This window comes from Amblyraja radiata, chromosome 15 (assembly GCF_010909765.2).
Source record: "Amblyraja radiata isolate CabotCenter1 chromosome 15, sAmbRad1.1.pri, whole genome shotgun sequence".
NCBI lineage: Eukaryota > Metazoa > Chordata > Chondrichthyes > Rajiformes > Rajidae > Amblyraja > Amblyraja radiata.
The window spans coordinates 15,439,623-15,454,431 of NC_045970.1; the positions used below are offsets into that span (position 1 = coordinate 15,439,623).

The 14,809-nt window shown below is 41.5% G+C and overlaps 1 protein-coding gene across 1 annotated transcript in view; it reads right to left on the minus strand.

Annotated features, from left to right (window-relative positions):
• Positions 1 to 14,809, minus strand: part of tcerg1l (transcription elongation regulator 1 like) — a 712,622-nt gene that overhangs the window by 546,869 nt on the left and 150,944 nt on the right. The gene's annotated exons all lie outside the window — the stretch shown is intronic.

Consider the following 14,809-nt stretch of genomic DNA (forward strand, 5'->3'; position numbering starts at 1 on the left):
TGGAAACTAAATATTCCAGGATTTCGTTGCTTCAGGTGTGATAGAATTGGAGGGGCAAGAGGTGGAGGTGTTGCATTGCTTATCAGGGAAGATATTACAGCAGTGCTTTGGCAGGATAGATTAGAGGGCTCGTCTAGCGTGGACTCTCGGCGTGGAGCGGGTGAGCCCTCGCTGGGGCTCGCTGGAGGGGAGCGCTCCGTTTCGCTGCCCCGGGGCAGCCGGCAGCCTGAAGTCGCAGCCTGAAGTCGCGGTCTGCAGAGCTCCAGCTGGTGCGGCGTCTACAGCCCGGGATCTCACGTTGGGGACCCGGGGGAAGAAGAAGCCATCACTGCCGGCCCGCGGCCGACTTCTACCGCGGGTCCGGCATGGACTTACCATCACCCCTGGAGGGGAGCTTCGACCGCCGGCCCTGCAGTCTACGGTGCTTCTGGCTGCGGCGGGGACTTAAATCTTGACCGCCGGTCTGCGGCCTACAACAACTTAAAGCCGCGGTCTCCGGTGAGAAATGCCGATCCTGGACTGACTCTGGACTCTGGTCCTGACCACGGGGGGGAAATGGAGGAGGACTGGCCAAATGTTGTGCCTTCCACCACAGTGATGAATGCTGTGGTGGATGTTTGTGTTACAGTTTTATTGTGGTTGTGTGTTCTTTATTATTGTATCGCTGCAGACAACCCAAATTTCCACCAGCCTGGCTGTGTGGCAATAAATTATATCTAATCATCTAATCTAGGGAGGCTATTTGGGTGGAACTGAGAAATGGGAAAGGGGTAGCAACACTTATAGGGGTGTATTATAGACCGCCAAATGGGGAGCGAGAATTGGAAGAGCAAATATGTAAGGAGATTGCAGATATTAGTAGTAAGCACAAGGTAGTGATTGTGGGAGATTTCAATTTTCCACACATAGACTGGGAAACACATTCTGTAAATGGGCTGGATGGGTTGGAGTTTGTTAAATGTGTGCAGGATAGTTTTTTGCAGCAATACATAGAAGTACCTACTAGAGAAGGGGCGGTGCTGGACCTCCTGTTAGGAAATGAGACGGGTCAGGTGGCAGAGGTATGCGTTGGGGAACAGTTCGGGACCAGTGATCACAATACCATTAGTTTCAATATAATTATGGAGAGGGTCAGAACTGGACCTAGGGTTGAGATTTTTGATTGGAGAAAGGCTAACTTTGAGGAGATGCGAAAGGATTTAAAAGGAGTAAATTGGGACAGTTTGTTTTATGGGCAAGATGTGGAAGAGAAATGGAGGACATTTAAAGGTGAAATTTTAAGAGTACAGAATCTTTATGTCCCTGTTCGGCTGAAAGGAAATAGTAAAAATTGGAAAGAGCTATGGTTTTCAAGGGAAATTGGACACGGTTCGGAAAAAGAGAGAGATCTACAATAATTATAGGCAACATGGAGTAAATGAGGTGCTTGAGGAGTATAAAGAATGTAAAAAGAATCTTAAGAAAGAAATTAAAAAAGCTAAAAGAATATATGAGGTTGCTTTGGTAAGTAAGGTGAAAGTAAATCCAAAGGGTTTCTACAGCTATATTAATAGCAAAAGGATAACGAGGGATAAAGTTGGTCCATTAGAGAGTCAGAGTGGACAGCTATCTGCAGAGCCAAAAGAGATGGGGGAGATATTGAACAATTTATTTCCTTCGGTATTCACCAAGGAGAAGGATATTGAATTATGTGAGGTAAGGGAAACAAGTAGAGTAGCTATGGAAACTATGAGGATCAAAGAAGAGGAAGTACTGACACTTTTGAGAAATATAAAAGTGGATAAGTCTCCAGGTCCGGACAGGATATTCCCTAGGACATTGAGGGAAGTTAGTGTAGAAATAGCAGGGGCTATGACAGAAATATTTCAAATGTCATTAGAAACGGGAATAGTGCCAGAGGATTGGCGTACTGCGCATGTTGTTCCATTGTTTAAAAAGGGGTCTAAGAGTAAACCTAGCAATTATAGACCTGTTAGTTTGACGTCAGTGGTGGGAAAATTAATGGAAAGGATACTTAGAGATAATATATATAAGTATCTGGATAAACAGGGTCTGATTAGGAACAGTCAACATGGATTTGTGCCTGGAAGGTCATGTTTGACTAATCTTCTTGAATTTTTTGAAGAGGTTACTCGGGAAATTGATGAGGGTAAAGCAGTGGATGTTGTATATATGGACTTCAGTAAGGCCTTTGACAAGGTTCTTCACAGAAGGTTGGTTAAGAAGGTTCAATGGTTGGGTATTAATGGTGGAGTAGCAAGATGGATTCAACAGTGGCTGAATGGGAGATGCCAGAGAGTAATGGTGGATGGTTGTTTATCAGGTTGGAGGCCAGTGACTAGTGGGGTGCCACAGCGATCTGTGTTGGGTCCATTGTTGTTTGTCATGTACATCAATGATCTGGATGATGGTGTGGTAAATTGGATTAGTAAGTATGCAGATGATACTAAGATAGGTGGGGTTGTGGATAATGAAGTAGATTTTCAAAGTCTACAGAGAGATTTATGCCAGTTGGAAAAGTGGGCTGAAAGATGGCAGATGGAGTTTAATGCTGATAAGTGTGAGGTGCTACATCTTGGCAGGACAAATCAAAATAGGACGTACATGGTAAATGGTAGGGAATTGAAGAATGCAGATGAACAGAGGGATCTGGGAATAACTGTGCACAGTTCCCTGAAAGTGGAATCTCATGTAGATAGGGTGGTAAAGAAAGCTTTTGGTGCGCTGGCCTTTATAAATCAGAGCATTGAGTATAGAAGTTGGGATGTAATGTTAAAATTGTACAAGGCATTGGTGAGGCCAATTTTGGAGTATGGTGTACAATTTTGGTCGCCTAATTATAGGAAGGATGTCAACAAAATAGAGAGAGTACAGAGGAGATTTACTAGAATGTTGCCTGGGTTTCAGCAACTAAGTTACAGAGAAAGGTTGAACAAGTTAGGGCTTTATTCTTTGGAGCGCAGAAGGTTAAGGGGGGACTTGATAGAGGTCTTTAAAATGATGAGAGGGATAGACAGAGTTGACGTGGATAAGCTTTTCCCACTGAGAGTAGGGAAGATTTCAAACAAGGGGACATGACTTGAGAATTAAGGGACCGAAGTTTAGGGGTAACATGAGGGGGAACTTCTTTACTCAGAGAGTGGTGGCTGTGTGGAATGAGCTTCCAGTGAAGGTGGTGGAGGCAGGTTCGTTTTTATCATTTAAAAATAAATTGGATAGTTATATGGACGGGAAAGGAATGGAGGGTTATGGTCTGAACGCAGGTGTATGGGACTAGGGGAGAATACGTGTTTGGCACGGACTAGAAGGGTCGAGATGGCCTGTTTCCGTGCTGTAATTGTTATATGGTTATTATATGGTTAATAAGGACACCCTACCAGTGCTATTTAAATGGATTATCAAATGTTTACAGATGAACGGTTCATTGAATTCTGTTGGCTACTAATAAACTGTGTAGCATGGAAGAAAATAGGAGCATGGAAGAAAATAGGAGAAAAAAAAATCAGAACCCAAGGAGTGAGTTGTATAACATTAGTACCTCCACCAATGTAAAGCACTTTGGCCAACGAGAGTTGTTTTTTAAATGTGCTATATCAATAAAAGTGACTTGACTTGACTTGAGTCAGGTGTGAAAGAGCTTCTTGGAGTGGTTGAGGGAATGGTTTGGGATCCAAGGGTATTGATCGCCATGCAGCAGTTTGGTATGGAGTCTATGTGAGACATGGCTGCTGGAGATCATTTTGTGGGAGGTGTTGTCAAAACAGTAATCAATAGCCTGGAGAAGGGATTGGTAGTTGTTAGAAGACAGAGAGGATGGATCAATGCTTAGGGATTGGTCACGAGACATAACAGTGGGAAGGAAGGGAATCAGGAAAGGTTTGGAAGTTTGGAACTTTGGAATGGGGAGTTTGAGCAAGAGCCAGATAACACTGGACATGTCCCTGTTAAGTAAGATTCAAGCAGGCCACATAGGCACCATATAGACGCTTCTCTATATGATGGGTCCATAGACAGTGTGTCCATGCATACATCAATGAAAATGATAGATGCAACTTCATGAAATGCCTTAGGTATATGTCGTCTCCTCCATACATTAGACATTAGACAATAGGTGCAGGAGTAGGCCATTCGGCCCTTCGAGCCAGCACCGCCATTCAATGTGATCATGCCTGATCATCCCCAATCAGTACCCCGTTCCTGCCTTCTACATTTATCCCCTGACTCCGCTATCTTTAAGAGCCCTATCTAGCTCTCTCTTGAAAGTATCCAGAGAACCAGCCTCCACCACCCTCTGAGGCAGAGAATTTCACAGACTCACAATTCTCTGTGTGAAAAAGTGTTTCCTCATCTCCGTTCTAAATGGCTTACCCTTTATTCTTAAACAGTGGCACGTGGTTCTGGACTCCCCCAACATCGGGAACATGTTTCCTGCCTCTAGTGTGTCTCTAACATTAACAGAACAGATTGGTCAATAACCCAAAAAGCACATTCACAGACTAGGTGATTAACCTAGTTCCCTCTTTTCCATAACATATTCATTTGCATTGAAATTAAATCACAGTGTACACAATCATCACATAGCATCTTATGTGAAGCATTGACAGGGGAGACAGACAGAACATTTTTCCCAGGATGGAAAAATCAAATGCTTGTGTGCATAGAGTTCATAGATTTCAGGTGTGAGGGACAAGGTTTAAGGGAGATTTGTAGGGTAAGTATTTTTACACGGAGGGTGGCATACACCTGGAATACACTGTCAGTGGTGGTGGTTGAGGTAGATACAATAGTGGCTTTTCAGAGACTTTTGGATAAGGTATTTGGTTACGCAAGGAATGATGGAATATTGATTTATTGCAGGCAGATAAAAGCTGGTCTTGGCACCATGTTCAGCACAGACATTGCGGGCCGCAGGACTGGTTCTTGTGCCGTACTATTCTATATTTCCTTCTCTAGAGGTTATTCAGGACTGGTTCACTAGTTTGATGAAAATCATAACATGTTCAGATGCTGGAGTGAAACATGTATCAGGCAGCATTGAGCCGATGTTGGCAAAACACAGCACCAATGCCATTTTTAAATTGGCTGACGATACCACTATTGTTGGATGAATAACGGGTACTGACAAGTCAGAGTACCGAAGGAAGATTGATAATCTGATTGAATGGTGTCAGAACAACAATCTTGCACTTAACAGTAGAAAGACCAAGAAATTAATTGTGGAGTTTAGGAAGGGAAAGCCAAAAGTGCAAGAACCCGCCTTAATTGGTGGGATGACAGTGGATAGAACTTTGGCAACCAAAAAGGCAAGGATTACTGGTCTTAAACACAGGCCTGTCACACTGACCTCTGTAGTCATGAAGACCCTTGAAAGGCTTGTGCTGGCCAAGCTGAAAAATATAACAAACCCCCCTGCTGACCCTCTGCAGTTTGCATATTGGGCCAATAGATCTGTGGATGACGCAGTCAACCTGGGCCTGCACTTCATCCTACAGCACCTAGACTGCCAGGGAACCTATGCGAGGATTTTGTTTGTTGATTTAGCTCTGCATTCAACACCATTGAGCTACTACACTCCAAACTTTCCAAGTTGACTGTGCCTGAACCCCTGTCAGTGAATCACCAGCTTCCTGACAGACAGGAAGCAGTATGTGAGGCTGGGAAAGCACATCTCGGACCCGCATTCCCTCAGCATAGGACCACCACAAGGCTGCGTATTCTCCTCTCTCCTCAACTCTCTCTACACCAATGACTGCACCTCCTCTGTCAAGCTTCTCAAGTTTGCGGATGACACAACCCTGATTGGACTGATCCAGGATGGGAAGGAATCTGCCTACAGACAGGAAGTGTCACAGCTGGCAGCCTGGTGCCATCGCACCAACATGGAGCTCAAATGCTCTTAAGACAGTGGAATTGATTGTAGGAGAGCTCCGCCTCCCCTCACCCCACCCCAGTCACCATCAAAAACACCACAGTCACATCTGTGGAGTATTTTAAGTTCCTGGGAACCATCATCTCAAGGGACCTTAAATGGGGGGCCACCATCAACTACACAGTCAAAAATGTACAATAGAGTATGTATTCCTGCGGCAGCTGAGGAAGGACAATCTGCTACAGGCAATGATGGCCCAATTCTCTATGGCCATCGTAGTGTCTGTCCTCACCTTCTCCATCATGGTCTGGTTTGGCTCAGTCACCAAGCACGACATCCGGAGGCTGCAGCGAATCATTCGATCAGCAGAGAAGTTTATTGGCTGCAACCTTCCCTCCATTGACAAACTGTACACTGCAAGGGCCAGGAAGCGAGCGGGTAAGATCATCTCTGACCCCTCTCACCCTGACCATAAACTCTTTGAATCACTTCCCTCTGCAAGGCGACTGCGGACTGTCAAAGCTGTCACAGCCAGACATAAAAACAGCTTTTTTTCCACGAGTAGTAGCTCTACTCAATAACCAAAAATCTGTAGCCTCCTTTTGCTCTGGTATTTTATTCAATTCACATGCTTAATCAATAATGTTTTATTATTAATGTTTAATGTTTTATGTGTCATTCCTAACTGTTACTGTATGTCTTATTGTCACTTGTGGGCGGAGTACCAAGACAAATTCCTTGTATGTGAATACTTGGCCAATAAACGTATTCATTCATTCAAGTTCTTTAGCGTGTATATATCTGAATATTTGTCCTGAGCCCGGCACATTGATGTAATCACAAATAAATCACATCAATGCCTCTGTGTCCCCAGAAGTTTGAGGAGATTCAGCATGTTGCTGGATACGTCATCAACCTTCTGCAGGTCTACAGTGGAAAGCAAATTGACTGGCTGCATCCCGGCCTGGTTTGTTAATTCAGACACTCAAGAACAAAGGAGGTAGCAGAAAGTGGTGGACCTTACCTGGTCCATCACGGGTATTGACTTTCCCACCATCAAATGGAAGTACACCAGAAGCTGCATGGGCTGATTCAGAAGATTAAGATGCATAGGATCCACGATGAATTGGTAGTTTGGATTTAGCCCTAGAAGTTAGGTGGTAGGGGAGGAAGGGTGTTATTCTGGCTGGATGTCTGTGATCATTTACGTTCCATGGAGTTCTATGATGTTGTTTGTGATATGTTTATTTTGACAAAATGTAGATGGGTTGACTAATATGTTTGCAGACGACACTAAAATCAGACAATGCGGACAATGAGGATGACCGTCTAAGGATGCAACAGGGTACAGATCAGTTACAGATATGGGGAGAGAACTAGCAGATGTAGTTTAATCCAGGCAAGAGTGAGGTATTGAATTTGGGAGGTCAAATTTAAGGGCAAAGTATACTATTAATGGCAGATTCATTAGCAATGTTGATGTACGGAGGGATCCTGGGTCTAAGTACTTATCTCCTTGAAAATAGCAACTCAAGCAGATAGTGGCAAAGAAGGCATTTGATATATTTATCTTCATCGGTCAAACATTGAGTAGAAGAATCAAGTTGTCATGCTGCAACTTTATATAACTGATTTGGCCACATTTGGAATATTGTGTGCAGATCTGGCCGCACCATTAAGGAAAGATGTGGATGCGTTGGAGAGGATGCAGAAGCAGTTTACCAAGATGTTCCTTGGATTATAGGGTATTATCTACATACCCCCTAATGAAGGCAATCTTGCATTGTTTTCCCGGAAGTGTCAGAGTCTCAATGGTGACCTGATAGAGAAGTATGGACAATTAGGAGAGGCATAGACAGAATAGTCAGTCAGAACCTTTTTCCTAGGATGGACGTATCACAGCCGAGAGGGCAAGTCTCACAGGCGAGAGGGCGTCATAGATGGAGAGTTTAAAGGAGATGTGTGGGCAAGTTATGTTTTATTCTTTCAGTGATCGGAGACTGGAATCTGTTGCCAGGGGTGGCTGTGGAAGCAAATATGATAGTGGTGTTTGCGAGGCACATGAACATGCAGGGACTGAAGGGATATAGATCACATGCTGGCAGGAGGGATGAGTTTAATTTGGCATCATGTTCGACAAAGGCATCATGAGTTCAAAGAGCCTGCCCCTGTGCAGTACCGTTGTCTGTATCGTACTACAAAAGAATTAAGTTAAACACGTCAACCTTTTTTCTTTCCACAGATGCTGCCTCGCCTGCTGACTGTTTCAGGCACATTGTGCTTTTGTTTCACGATCAAATACTGGAATGAAGAAATTGTCTTGATTATGCTTATTATTATGTTTGAAAAATGAAAGGTGATGGGATTCTGGATTTTGGACCCAGATGTGATCTTGGATTCTGGGCAAGATTGATAGGGTAGGTGCTGAGTTGATGTTTCCGCTTGTGAGGATATCATAGAAACATAGAAAATAGGTGCAGGAGTAGGTCATTCGGTCCTTCGAGCCAGCACCGCCATTCAATATGATCATGACTGATCATCCAAAATCAACGCCCCCTTTCCTGCTTTATCCCCATATCCCTTGATTTCCTTAACCCTCAGAGCTAAATCTAACTCTCTTGAAAATCCAGAATTAGAGGGTACCATTTCAGAATAAAGGGTTGTCCACATAAGAGATGGGATGGAGACAAACGTTCTTTTCTCAAGGATCAAGGATCTTTGAGATTTTCTGCTCCAAAGTGCCATGGACAGTAAGTCATTGGATATTTTCATAATTGAAGCAGACAGATATCTGGACTAGAAGAGGGCCTAGGTTCATAGAAAGCAGGCTGAAGGTGGATTTGAGACCAAGCCCAGAGCAGCCATGATTTTATTGAATAGCTGAAGTTCATAAGTTCATAAATCATAGGAGCAGAATTAGGTCATTCAACCCATTGAGTCTACTCCACCATTCAAACATGCTGATCTATCTTTTCCTGTCAACCCCATTCTCCTGCCTTCTCCCCTTAACATTTGACACCCTTACCAATGTCCATCTCTGCTTTAAAAGTACCCAATGACTTGGCTTCCACAGATATCTGTGGCAACGAATCCCACAGATTCACCACCCTCTGACTAAAGAATAGCTGAAGTTCATAAGTTCATAAATCATAGGAGCAGAATTAGGTCATTCAACCCATTGAGTCTACTCCACCATTCAAACATGCTGATCTATCTTTTCCTGTCAACCCCATTCTCCTGCCTTCTCCCCTTAACATTTGACACCCTTACCAATGTCCATCTCTGCTTTAAAAGTACCCAATGACTTGGCTTCCACAGATATCTGTGGCAACGAATCCCACAGATTCACCACCCTCTGACTAAAGAATAGCTGAAGTTCATAAGTTCATAAATCATAGGAGCAGAATTAGGTCATTCAACCCATTGAGTCTACTCCACCATTCAAACATGCTGATCTATCTTTTCCTGTCAACCCCATTCTCCTGCCTTCTCCCCTTAACATTTGACACCCTTACCAATGTCCATCTCTGCTTTAAAAGTACCCAATGACTTGGCTTCCACAGATATCTGTGGCAATGAATCCCACAGATTCACCACCCTCTGACTAAAGAAGGGGGCATCTGGGCCACTCTTCTCTTGTTTCTTAGATCTTTTGAAATGAGGAAAGCTTGTTCTTTCATGTTACAAGAGCCTTTGAGGTTCCATGATGACATCCAAGGCAAATGCCGATGCTTTAAATGAACAGTATGAGAGCTACCATTACAGCAATGGGTTCCTAATATTGCCCCATAATATACAAAGCAAGCAAATTATGACATTAAGATGGATTTAACCGAAGGAGTGCCATTTTCAAGCTCACTGGTCTCTCAATTATGTACAGCTGACACACATTAGGTAGCATGAAGATTTATCTTAATTGATGCACTGCCCATAACCACACACTGCAATCAATGCATTGAATTTCAAAGGCATGATGAAATATGTAGACAGGACTATATATATGTTTGAAAATAGCAAATAAGAATGAATTTCTCAGCATACATGTCAACTGGTAATTTTTTTTACTACAGTTATGTATTCGTCACTCTCTTCAGTTCTGTTGTAAAACGTATTCATAGAAAAAAATTGCAGGGATGCCCCAAATGGTTTATTTATAGTTTTGACTGCTAACTTTTATGTGCAAAACAACCTGTCTAATGGAAATTGCTTTTTAATACAAAAACAGTATTTAGGTAAAGAGAAATGCCTGAAGATAAACATTAGATACGACCAGTCCTTACCAGTTTTGAAAACAGAAAGAGAAAAACTTGAATCAAGCCTGTCTCAGATTTGTCTTCTTATATTTTGTGTACCTGCTGTTTTACCTCAGTTGCTGCTTTCTTTGTATTCTTGGGTTTTAAGATGTCCCTTCTTTCTCAAAATAGTTGTTAAACATTTTTTTTCCTATTTGCCTATCCACGCTCTACAAGATTTTATAAATCCTGAAAAATTGAGGAGTTTGTGCAATCTTTTCACGCTCTTTACAATTTATGGGCTTAATCTGCCTCTTTGCTGTCTTTTTGCTGTGTTAATACTTGTTTGGTTTGATGGTAGCATAAGGTAGAAAATATATTATTTCCCTGAGGAAATGTCACAACAACCCACTGATTTGCAGAAAAGGACCAATTTTCTAAGTTTATTACAGGCAGGGGACTTTACCTACCCACTGTACAGATCAAGATATCGCAAGTGCTCTAGCCATAATTTTACATCAATTCAGTTTATTGGGCTGCAGATTGTGAAGATGTGATTTTCCAACATCACTAACAGAAACAGGTCTGGTAGCAGAAGCCTTGACATTTACAACAATTATTTCTAATTCTATTTGATATTAACCAAGAATTCCTTATCTGTCTCATTAAACCTCTCGCTTTCATGTGTTTTAAAAAAAAATACACCTTCAAATAGGCAATCAAGTCTATGATCCGCAGGGCACTTTAGCTAACTGCAAGTCAAAGGAAAAAACAATATTTTTATATTCAATCATTAACTCAAGCGTTTCTTAATTGGTAAAAAAAAGGTATACGCCAGGTTCCCATTTATTTATAACAGGAATACAAGCACAATCACTGCAAAATCCTCCTAAGTTCTTAGATGTAAATATTAGCAGCAACACAGTTTTTAGGAGTAAATATCACCAGCAACTTGTCCGTGACTAGCCCTATTGAACCAATGGCCAAGAAAGCACATCAACGCCTCTACTTTCTGAGAAGGCTTTAGAAGTTCAGCATGTCCCCAACAACTTTCACCAATGTCTACAGAGGTGTATAGAAAGCATTTTAATGAGATGCATCACAGCATGGTTTGGGAACAGTTCCATCCAAGACCACAAGAAACTGCAGAGTGTTGTGGACGTGGCCCAGACCATCGCACGAACCATCCTTCCTTCCATTGACTACATCTATACTTCACACTGCATCCGCAAGGCGACCAGCATAATCAAGGATGAGTCTCACCCGGCCACTCCCTTTTCTCCCCTCTCCCATCAGGCAGAAGTGTGAAAACATATACCTTCAGATTCAGGACAAAAATGCTGGAGAAACTCAGCGGGTGATCAGCATCTAGAGAAGGAATAGGCAACGTTTCGGGTTGAAACCCTTCTTCAGACTGATGCCTTCAGATTCAGGGACAGTTTCTTCACAGCAATTGTCAGGCAACTGAACCATCCTATCACCAACTCGAGAGTATTATCTACTTCATTGGAGATACTCAGACTATCTTTAATCAGACTTTACTGTACTTTATCTTGCATTAAACGTTATTCCCTTTATCATGTATCTGTACACTGTGGACGGCGTGCCTGTAATCATGTGTAGTCTTTTCAGTGACCGGATAGCACACAACAAAATGCTTTTCACTGTACCACGATACATGTGACAATAATAAACTGAACCAAAATAAACAGATCCCACAACAGATCAAGTTTTTTTTTAAAAACACTTACCTTTTCTTTTACTGTGTTACACCAAAGGTTTGTAAACCACTTGATATCAGAGCCCTGAAAAATGATCACTGCCTTCTCAGGATGATCATTTGTTTGGCTATGAAATGGTTCCTAGTTTTGTTCTAAGTGATCATTGATGTCAATTAGTTATCTTTCAATCAACATTAATTTCACTAATAATAAGTGATCATTTAACATGTTGGCTGTTTACAGCACCTTTACTTTTGGAGGAAATTGTGTTTTAGGATTTAATTTAGGGTATGAGAAATCTTACTGCACATACATATACATTCTTCTTCTACAATTCTTAATTTAACATAATTCAACCTCTTCTTCCTCCTCACTTCCTCCTCCTCTCTTCCTCCTCCACAAACCATTTTCTCTCCCCCTGTGAATTTTGTTCCCTTTTTACTCCCTTCCTCTCTAAACCTACTTTTCAACCCTCTTGCTCTTGCTCTCTCACCATCTGCTCTCCCTCACTGTGCCGGTTTCTATCTTGCACACCCATTCTCCCACGACATCGGACCTACTCATTTATCACTTCCACATATGCAGTTCCACTGCAGCTAACCCATTCTCCCACCTGTGTTCAAGAAGGAACTGCAGATGCTGGAAAATCGAAGGTAGACAAAAATGCTGGAGAAACTCAGCGGGTGCAGCAGCATCTATGGAGCGAAGGAAATAGGCAAAGTTTCGGGCCAAAACCCTTCTTCAGACCTCACCCTTACACCTCTGACTGCTTGCCATCACCTCATTCGAGGAGACCACCAACCCTGTCCAGCTCCCTGATCCAGGCAACTATACCAGCCATGGCCTACAGTTTAATTCAGCCTCTAAATCGTCCCTCGAATAACTAACACAAGCACGAGATGCCCATCTACTGCAACCTGATGATAGCAGGCTACAACCACCCGGTAGCCTCTTAGCCGTGGAGGACTTGAATGATCAAGAGTGGCACCCAGAGGATGAATCAAACTCCATCCTTTGGCAAAATCCTCAAGCTTACAGAAAGGTACTGTATTTCTGACCAATGCCCACCCAATGATCTTCACACTGATCAGGAATTGTTTGTCCAGGCAAAGACCTGCACCAAACCTGACCGCAATCAAATATCACAAACGAGGTATTCTGACAATTATCCTGATTCTGGATGTCTCTTTGATTTTGCTGAATGTCTATGGTGCAGAGGTGTATTGTAAAAAAATTCAAACATTAAAAAATAACTAATATATATATTGCACAATTAAATAGTTCAAGTTTTTATTAAATAATCTTTAATTATTCTTATATTTATTAAATCAAAATTATTTATTTTAAATCATGTTTTTCAATGACCAGGGACCAAATGTCCTTAATAAAAATGCTTATTCTCAGTCAGCAAGCCATTCAGAAACGTATTAATAAAAATGGCAACAGGAAACCATCCTTATACATGTCAATAATCATTTTATTTTTTTAAGATCATACAAATAATTGCCAAGCAATTTGCAATTGCACCCAAGCAGATAATCTATGTATAGGCATATAAGAACAGAAAATACATAAATGAAACGGAAAATTAATAATTCATACAGATATCCACGCCACACCTTCTCACCTGCTCCCTCTGCAACAGTTGTAATTTACTTCTACCATTTTCCCGATTACATGGGCTCCAATGGACTTAGGAATCAACAGAAAGTCTGCTACAAATCAGATGGTTCTAAGCTGTTCTTCAATCATTTGCAGAGATTAACATTAACCATATCTTCATTTTTCAATCATGTAAAGTAATCTAAATCAATGGAAATTTCTACCTAGCCTTTCAGGTTATATTTCATATTTGTTCAAACCATTGTCTTACCATGTCACTCACATGTACAGAAACATATCTGGAACATTGTTCTTTGAAACAAGGATGCAAGCAAGCTTCTGGCTAAAATAGCACTAATCTTATTTGAATATCAGCATTCCACATTAGCTTAAATATATCATCTCGTCTGAGCTTCTACAAACATTTTAGGGGTAGATTCTATTTTTTAGTCTTGTAATTAAATATCATCTGTGTGAACACAACAGTTGAAAATCAGATAGAAGAATTTAAAAGGACTTTTTCCAAATGCACAGTAGGCTGGCAGTGATGTTGCCTCAAAGATGCAGTACAGTTTGATGCCCTCTACATACACACTTTCACTTTGACTGCATGAGTTTCTCTGAGGTGCTTAAGTTTCCTCCAACATCTCAAAGACATGCTTTTTGCTTGTCTATTTGCTCACTGTAAATTACCTGATGGTTGGTGGCTGATAGAGGAATCAGTGGAATGGTTGTTGGATATGTGGGGTACAATGAAGCATGTGCGGCTGGTGACTGATGAGAATGCTACTAGATTCATCAGCATAGATTCACTCTGTCTGCTACTAGGATATGAATCTAACTTTCCTTCCAACAATTTAAATGAAAAATCAACCCGGTCAAATCTCCACCATGGAATATTTACAACCATATTCTCCCAGCAATTCTCCACAAAGGTAATACTAAGTACCTAGGCAGGGAACATCAAATTATACCACCAAAGTTTTCATTCCCCCAGCAAGCAGTATTCAATTTAGATTAATCAATAACTTAGTGCACTCCTGATCAAGGCAAGCAACTGAACAAACATATTCTTTGATATTTATGCTCTTTTTGCTTTCACTGTTCCGTACCCAATTAAAAGTGTTGGTACTTTGTAACTTATTACAGAATTTACATAAGCAGGCACATAAAACAGATTAAAAAAATAATTAGATGATGTGTATAAGTGAATTATCATTTGCATACACATTTTCATTGGTAAACGATCTTTTAAATGATTTTAAACAAGACAAATTATCCTGTGTGCACTTCACATATATTTGAGTGCCAGTTGTGCTGTGATTAAATGAGTTCTAAAGCAAAGAAAACGATGAATCAGGTTTGCACTAAATCATAAATATTCC